We start from the raw sequence: 9,710 nt of genomic DNA, 5'->3' as shown, positions 1-9,710 counted from the left end.
CTGATCAAATCTGCTGCTGCTGCTGGAGAAATATATTTTTCTCAGTATGTGTATGCATTATACTGTGTAAAAATAGCTCTGTTTGTTATTCAGTACAGAAGGAGTTAAGCAGGATAAAAATGTAGTTTCTGAATCAGAGAATTATTTTTGGAGACACTACTTTGGAAAAGGGAAAGCTTGCGTCGTTTTTGTTTAAACTAAACCCAGTGTTGTACTGACATGTCTGGATTAGGTTCTCAATGCATTTTTCCAACCTGTTGGACACCTTCCACAAATTATAAAAAGACACCACAAACAGAAGTGAAGAGAAAGAGAATGTTACTTTTGTTCACAAATTTCTCCCCAGGGGTTTATAAAGAGGGTCCATACACATTTTTGTGTAAAGATACAGGACAAATTTATTGCAACAGAGAGGAGCAGTAAAAGCAAATTTATTATCATTTTTATCATTCCTGGCAGTTCTTCCAGCAGACAGCGCAGGTCCATGAACTGTGTATGGCTTTCCTGTGGCTCAGAGCTTTTGCATCTGAGTAGGTTTGGGAACTGAAATTTACTGCGCCTGTCAAAGTGGTCTAAAAGAATCGGCCACCTCTTCTGGTATATGCTGTGTTCCTGCACACAGTATCTTAGGAAGAGAATATCTAGGGGAGGATTGCTTTTTCCAGAAGCAAAATAAATTTCTTTTTATGATGGGTTTAATTGTAAAACTACATAGTTTAGTGTGGACTAGTAACCTTTCCTCAGATTAAAGATTCTTTTCTTATCTGTTTTTTTCAGTGCCACTGACAAATTAGCTCAATGTCTGAGGGCAGGTGCTGGGAGATAAGAGCAGCTTCACAAAAAGCAAAATCCTCTTAGTCCATCATTGTTTCAGAAGCAGAAATCCCAGTGATTCACTCTGTTGTATTCACAGTAGTTCTGCAATATATTCCTCATCCTTGAAATAAGCCACTAACCCACTCTCTAAAAACTGAAGAAACATCTTCTGTCTTTGGAATGAGAACAATCCAGAAAAAAAACAGTATCTTTCCATTGCAGTTTTAGTTCCTAATCTGATCTGCTGGTATTTCTTCCTTGTCAGTCTAATGGAAAGCATGTAACAGAGTATTGCAACTCATACAACCACATTGTTATGCAGTTCAGGAATAAGGGTTTTCATTAAAGAGGTAAAGTGTATCTGCATTGGAAAGCAATATCTTTCTAAAATCAGAACTGTTTGTAATAGATCCAAAGGTTCAGTAGCTTTTTCCATTGACAGATCATACTGACCAAATTCTGCCCTTTTATTTGGAGTAAAAGTTTTGCTTACTCTTTATCATTAAACATCATTCCATGTCAGAGTCGGTGCTCCTAAGTAACCACAAAGTGTTGTCCAGCAGATCCAGCTGTCCCCTCCCATACATCCACAGTGCCTAAGCAATGACGTAGTTGATTTTTTTCCACATCCACAGGCAATGAACACTGTCACCTGAGATTTTTGTCACACCACACAGTAACGCTAAAGGAGACACAAAAAGGCCCCCAAGATTCAGTTGCTACATCCCTTGCAAACCACAAAAAAGATGAGCCCTCTTGCTGTCTTTTATAGTTATGCCACACTGTAAAACCCCCCACTTGGTGCTCAGATCCCACATTATGTCCATAGCCAAAAACTGGTGCGCCGGGTGATGCTTTATAAAGGTGACATGGGTCTGAAAGGAAGGGAATGAGCATAAATAAATATAACTAACTAAATCTATTGCTAAAATCTGACAATTCCAGGATTTACCCAAAACTCCTAAACTTAAGGGGTGCCTTTCAATTAGCCTCAATATTCTTTGAATACATCTGTTTACAAAATATATTATGTGCGATTCATTACAGTATTCTCCAGCTCTCCTGAAAAACAGAAATATGTATAAGTGAATGGCTTCTGACTTGAATCTTCACCAGCACTTTCTATCTTTTGATAGAAAGATAGGCCTCTGAGTGCAGCCCTAATATTACAACACTGTTTTCAAGTTCTCTTTGAATTCAGAACCTATTATTTTTCCACAGCCTTCTAAATCATCAAGAATTGAGTAAACACTTATTTTTCAAAACAAACCCTACTAGAGTTTGCTGAATAACACAAGTAAATGCACTTCGAGACGTGACTTTGAAACTTCACTTAGCAAACAGGGAGATAATGTTGGCAGAAAAATTGTAAAGAATCAGTGATGCCTGGATATCATGGTATTTTTATTCCAGCTATCAAACCACTAAGATCACAGAGATCTTCTGGATTCATAGCAGTCATCACCTTCAGAAAGCATTTGAATTTTCTCACAAGGATCCAAGTCCCTTTCCCTAAGGATGAAAGTGAAGACATGTAGTACCTATCTGCATTGTGATACTTACCTATAACAACTTGTTAGGCATTTCCTTGCACCTGATAAGCATCCTGCATGAAATTTTGGGGCAACAGAGCAACCCCATATGTGAGACAATGCTTGAAAATTTTGATGCACAATTTACTCCTCCTTCAGAAGACAACCTTTGGTAATAATTAAACTGTCTGTGAAGGAGAAAACAAAATCAAATAAGTAAGGATTAAGAAAGTGCATGAGTAACTGCTGAGTTTCTTTTATACTTATCACCATGATTGCATGCTGATTTATGCACCAGATATGCAAATAATGCATACAAGTAATTTTATGAGAGAATTTGCAAGGTCTTTAGAAAAGCTTAAAAACTGGGCTAAATTCAGGCAACAGAGAAAATTGCCAATCTGAAGAATTTTTACAGGCAGTTCCTGCATGGAAGGAAAGAAATCCCCCCCCCCCCCCCCCCCCCGTAATTTGCTGAAAACATTCAAGGAGAATCCTTATTCTTCTAACTAATTGCTATTTTTGTCAGAAATGTAAGCCTTTGTCATGGCACATCATAAATTACTGATAACATATCACCAGTGAACATTTGTAAGTGAGATAAATGCAGAAAGTATTTATACTGCTTCCAGACCAATTAACACTCCACAGCCTTCACCACCCAAGTTTGCTGGTATTTGAGTTATTGACAAACTGAAGCTGCTTGTCTTTAAATAATCTTTGCTGTTGTAGGTTATTATTATCCCAGATGCACTGCAGAATTCCAAATCTGAGCCAGTGATTAAATTCTCCCCCAGCTCCCTCAAAAAGGGGCCCTTGTTGACTTCTCAAGTACTTCAGCAGGCAGCGCCCGCAGTTGCTCTGTGGAAAGACATGACTCATGCCCAATTCATTCATTTAAAATTCTCTCCAGCTCAATAACTTCTGGCAGTCATTCCAGCCCATTCTCTGGGTGTCAGAAACACAGGCTGTTTTAGCTGGATGTTCTCTCTGGCTTGTTAAACAGAGGAGGTGTATTGTCATTACATTCCTATCAATCAGGTGCTGTTCACCAAAGATTACAGATGAGCCAAGAAAGATATGTGGGCTTATTTATTTAACACTGAAAAGAAATACACTATTTTTACTGCTGTAATGTTGTTTTATACCAGCTGACCATTCAGCCATTATACAGTAATTTACTGGAAATGAGGGAATTTTAAGGCACAACTTCAGTAAGTTCCTATAGCACAATTTCTGAACTATTCTAACCTAGGTCACTCAAATCTATCCTTGCACTTGCATTCCAGGAACAGCCCTTTCTCTGGCAAACTCACATATCAACCGACATTGCCCAAGACTGCTTCTTGGAAAGGTAAGTCTGTCCTCCAGCAACCACACTGATTCTTAAAACTTTCTTAATGTACACATGGCTTCCCCTGAGAAACGACAGGCAGTGAACCACTCTTTCATTAACGTTCAAGAGCAACCGTCCTCTGGCTCTGGAAGAATTGAATCTACATCCACAAGGCTGCAGATTGGACTGTCTTGAAAAGTTCCCTGAAGATAAAGGCAATGAAGACCAGCCAGGAGCTCAAAATGGAATAAAACTTGTTTTCTGATATCCACACTCCCATCCTGTATTACCAGCCTGTAAAGCTGCTCTCTGGTCCAAGGGACATTAGAAGCAGACATGGGAAGATGGAAAACTATCTGAGTGGGGAGAGAAGGGCAAGCTAGAACTGTTGGATCTGATTCAGCTCCCACTGAAACCATATTCCTATTCTGTTTGCCACACACATTGAACTACCTCAAAAACAGTCTATACCCTATCATCTACTACAGCAAAATGCCAGACTCACCACCATCTTCTAGATCGAGAAAATGGCAAAAGAGCATTCATTCAAATGGCATGCCTTTAAATTTTCACAGCCTTTGAGACAGTGTGTCCTGAAGTGCTTTCTCTGATCCAGGAACAGGAAATGTTTTGACACTACTTGAATATATTAATAACAACGTTACTAACGCTGTGGAAAAAATACATAAACTGCAGTTTTATTGTGCTTTCTGCTTTCCAATGCTTCTGCTCATCAGTCTGCTAAAAAAATTTAATGGCCCAGGCAAACTTCAAGAGCAAGACAATCTCCTATGTTCAAAATGCAAGATATTTTTTAAGGTTTTTTGTAAGACCTGCATATTTTTACACTAAAAATAAAACTGTTGGGTACACAGAAATAAGACTGAGTTGTCTTGTCCATTTTTTAAATATTTTTTGCAAAAAATAACAATGTACTCTAACCTCTTACAATGATCCTAAAACCTGACACAACTGGCAGAACACGCAACTGACCTGCAGCCATGTTTAGCAGAGCCGCCTACCTGAATGTGATTTTGACAATTTGTCAGCCACATGTTTTTTTAGTTATTTTTAAGGCAATATTTGGAAATCAATCATTAAATCTAGTTCAAGTGAAAGGAGACCTTGCAAAAAATTTTGCAAAACACTTTTTAAATATTTGAAGTTCAGCCCTCTCAGTACCTTTAAGCCTGGATTCAGCATTTCTCTCCATCTTTAGACACTCAGAAATTGAATGTTACACCAAGGCCAGGCATCTCTTCTCAAGTTTTTTGGTTAATGAAAATATGCAGATTTTGTATTCTTCAGAGGAGTTTTCCAGTGGATCGCAAAGCACCTGGGATTCCTAATCCAAATAAAATTAAATGTGAGCTGGGACCCAGCTCTGTTTATTGGTAATCAGGCATTTAAAGGCCAGTGCTTCCTTTCAAAATGTTCCCTTTTTGTTTATTGTAGTTTCCACATTGTGATTTCAGAAACTGCACTGCTAAAAGACACAACTTTCTTTGAAAAAAAAAAAATATCCTCTTGAAAGGTACCTTTAAAAGATACCCAGCAATGCACTTGCAGAGTGCAACTCCTTGATCTCTCGTAGATAGAACCCAGTAACATTATGTAGAAACACCACCGAGTCACACAGTTGTCTGCAACTTTTCCCTTAACAACCAAAACAAAGCTTTTTACTATGCAAGTGCCACTCAAGAGCCACTCATGGCATTTGCATGGCAACAATGATATTGCACTTCAGTGTACTGCTGAGGTAGAAGTAATGTTCAAACAGTCAGTCACACTCAGTAGTGCCTGCTATTATGCACAGGCTTCCTTTTTCATTGTTTTTTATAGATACATGCCATTGATTGCTCTGCTACCACTCAGATTAGCATGTAGACTTTTGCTTGGTATTAGGTGTTAACACCGCCTAAGAATCAGAGCATTACTAATTAGGAAATCCTAGTCTGTGGGCTGATTTTGATTCTTATGGATTTTGGGTTTAACTTTCCTCCTTTCAGAAGAAACCTGAGTTTGTATCTTGGGTGCAGACGTGTTACAAAAGGCAATGAAGAAAAATCAGTAGTGAGTGTTTATTGTTCCTTCTGTACTTTCTCAAGAATGAGCTCAAATAGATTGTTTGGAGGAAGGTTAATGAATTTATATCAGGGTTTACAACAGCTGCCAGCAGATGGGGAGAAGCTGAGGGAGCAATCTGCCCGAGGTGAGGAGAGGCTCTTAAAGGAGCAGGAAAGCACATGCTGAGAATTCTGCTTTTTTGACAGGTCAAGTAAAGTGCAATTTATGAGATCAATAAACAGACCTGCCATTATTATGGATTAAGCAAGCTTTTCTTCATCTAGAGACTTCTGCAGTAGTGGAGAAAATACACAAGACCTCTGGACATCCTAAAATAGGCAGTTCTAGGGCTAATGTGCAAAAGGAGGAAAAAGGGATACAGAGAATTGCCACAGAAATTCAGCTTTTTTTATCCTCTGTTTCATGAAAATATATACTTAAGCCTCAGTAGAAAAGTGCATTATTTTTCCAATACTAAACTCATTCATCATACAAAGCTCCTAATGTGACCAGCCCACAGAAAACAAAACAAAAACAAAACAAAACAAACAAACAAAAAATATTTAAGGTCTGGGGCTTTAACCTTACAGAATTTTCCTGATTACTCTTCATTGAAGTCTTTTCTACCTGACACTTAAACGTGTGTCAGCCTGTTCAGCTCTACACTAAAATGGCAAAACAGGCAAGGGTTTCATACATCTTTATTTTGTATGGTGCTGTGCTCTCCTGCAGGTCTGCTATTGTCTGGTTGGGACCAGTTAGCATGCCCTGTCAGGGATGAAATCATGCTCCTTGGCAAGCTTAGGACATGGTAGTACTGAAATAATGAATCTGGAGCAATAGCAGTGCTGAGCACCCAAATGATGAACACATAGCAAATTCCACTAGTATATGTGAAAGCATGATGTTAAAGTTCGTATGAAGGTGGGAGGTTATCAACTTCAACGAGAAGTAGCATATACAGGTACTGAAACCACTTACCGCTGAAATTATAAACTTATAGCCTATCTTTTGCCTGTTTGTGAAACACTAAGAATCACATAGCATCAGTCCTGACTGGAGTTTCTAGGAGCTACAATAACACTAATAATAAAGAATGTTATTGCTTAATATTTTAGAACATATCCCCACATGAAAAAATAATGCTGCCTTGCCTGAAGCCAACCAGAACAATTTAGATTTGGAGGATAGGTATTATCAGCACAAACAGAATAAAACAAAAATGACAGCTCTTGTTTCAGACCAGAAGACAAACTATTACTTCTTATAAGTTTGTTGCTAGGTAGAACAAGGCATGAATCTCATGGCAGTGTTTGATTTTAAAGGTGCAATGGGAAACTTTTTCTTGTGAAGATTTCGTTTGAAGCAAAAAAGCCAAAGCCTTCTATAAAAAAACAAAATAAACCCCAATCTTGAAATCCTTTATACTGTATCTTTTAGGTGTGTGTATATATATGTACATATACACACATTTAATTTTGTGCTCTGAGATTCTTATCTATGTGTATTTATGGGGAAAATTCTATTTCCTGAAAAGAGAAAGACAGAAACAATATGTAAATATCTGTAAGCATTTTAAATAAGTATTCTGTGTTGCTGAAATGTTAAGTTTCAAGAAAAGATAGTAACTTATTTAATGAAATAAATTTAAGTTTCAAAAAAATCAAAATCTCACACACACCCTCTGGCTTGTCTTACTCAAGTATCTTCTTCATTCATTTTTATCCAAATTTATGTGAGAGATCAGATGCCACTATAATCTGAGTATAAAGATGAGTATATAAGAATACTTGCATGCTTGCATACTTTCACAACTATTGTGGCCTCGTGGCCTATGCAGTCCTTTATTTTTGGCCCTTCCTGAGGACTTCAAGAGACCGCAGACCAAGAAAAAAAAAAAAATCTGCAATTCGAAAGGGTCACAATAGCTTTATGATGTAGTATTTCCTTGTTATTTTTACCACATAGGTGTGTAGGCTACTACAGCCATCACAAGATGCTGGAAGGAGGCTTCCAAGCTTATAGACAGGAGATATACTTTTATACTTCTGCTCCTAGCCCCAAGGCTCCTACCTGCACACACTCATATTCCCGCACCTGAGATTTTGGGTAGCTATTTTCCTTGTCTAGTGCAATATTCATGTATCCTATTTTCTCCACAGAAAACCTTTACACAAAAGCCTTTCCACACATCAATCCCCAACCCTGAGTTCTTTCATTCCCCATCACATACCTAATTATTTCCTCTATGGACTCACAGCCATATACAGAACACCAGTTTCTATCATCTAGAAAAGATAAATTCAGACAAGAGTGAATGTGCAGAACAGAGGAGACTCGGATAGGTTGCTGTCCCCAAGTCAGGTACAGTTTGTCTGTTTAGACAGTTCCCTAGTGCTGTAAGTGTGACGGTGGATTTGAGACAGCTTTAATCTTATCTCAGTATTGTAGTGACAGTATGGTGACATAAATTTGAGTGTAAACTGGACACCAGCTATAGGTCGAGAGCACTAGTGGCTATCATATCCTTGTTTTAATTAATGTCCTACACAGTCTGCATCATGTTGTGTTTGTGGTGTTACACACTCTGCAAAACCCAGTTTGCAAGCATCAAGTCTCTTCAACTTCCTGCAGCTCAAATTGTGATTTCTGTGTTACACAGCTTAGGGTATGCCATCATGCATTCAGAACAGCACTGTACTTCTACATATATTTAAACTTTGTCTTGGCACAAAACTAATTGTGATAATGCAGAGTTTAACAGGGTAGTACAAGCAATCTGAAAACTACTCCAAGCTATTTGCCTCTCCTGAATCCCAGATCATTACACCTGCTGCAAGTATCCCAGTGAGCTAATCACTGTGAGATAAACCCTCTATCATGCACAGTTTGGAAGCTTACTGTAAAACAGAAAAAAAGCAAAACATGTTTTATTCCACAAAATACTTCTCAAGAAAAAATATGTTAGGAACAGTACAATAAGAAAAATATATATCATCACAAATAGCACTGGTCTCATCATAAGTCATGGGCACTTATGTATTCCACAGTTTTAAAAACTCAGTTTTAAATGTATTTGCTAGAAATTCTACATCTCAGGTCACTCAATGATAGGCTCAAGTACAGCTGCAGCAAGCTACATTGTCATCTTAAGGATGCGAAATGGATGTGAAGAAAGAAGCTGACAGTCTTTTGGTTTGTTTGTTGTGGTGTTGTTTTTTGGGTTTTTTTTTTTTTTTTTTTGTTGTTGTTTGGTAGGTTGGTTTGTTTTGTTGATGTTTTTTTTTTTAATAATGAAGGCTGAATAATAACCTACCTCCCTACCTGTGCTGGTACTTTAAATATTTCTGAGATTTCTGTGGGTTATGTTCCCTGTCTTTTCCATGCAGTTATTTTAAAGGTGAGTCACTTGCAAATCACATTTTTTCAAGTGCAGAAATATGATCTCAATTATATGTGTTTTCCCAAGTGGTAGCTAGTGTTGCTCTTAGTTATTCATGCACGTGTTTTACAAGTTTTTGTCTAAGGCTGAGGGCTGCAGGCCTGTTTGTTCTTCACAGTATAAAGACTAAATTCTCCAAAGAATGATCTTATAACACAGTTTGAAGGGCTAATGAATGGTGAGGAGGCAGCAGATGATGTGAGAATTGGTCTATCCTTCATCTAAATATGCATCACCTCCTGTCTAATAGACTCCTGCATTATCTATTTAGACTGTTACTTCAAACCACCTTCCAAAACTCATTTCAGTATGTGTAATTTCACCAGTTTGTGGATTTCACCAGTTTGTAGGATAATGAGAAGGAGAATCCGTGGAATGTCAAGGCAGGTAGGAATCCCATTAGAAATTTGGTGGTGGAAGTTTTCTTGCAGCACTGAGATGCTAATGAACAGGAAACAAAAAGTCATCTCATCACAGGCAGCTCCCGTACTAGAACAGCCATCAGGAAAATAGTTCA

This window comes from Lathamus discolor, chromosome 2 (genome assembly GCF_037157495.1).
Source record: "Lathamus discolor isolate bLatDis1 chromosome 2, bLatDis1.hap1, whole genome shotgun sequence".
In the NCBI taxonomy this organism is placed as follows: domain Eukaryota; kingdom Metazoa; phylum Chordata; class Aves; order Psittaciformes; family Psittacidae; genus Lathamus; species Lathamus discolor.
The sequence above is the reverse complement of the archived record's forward strand: the minus strand, read 5'-3'. Positions refer to the sequence as shown.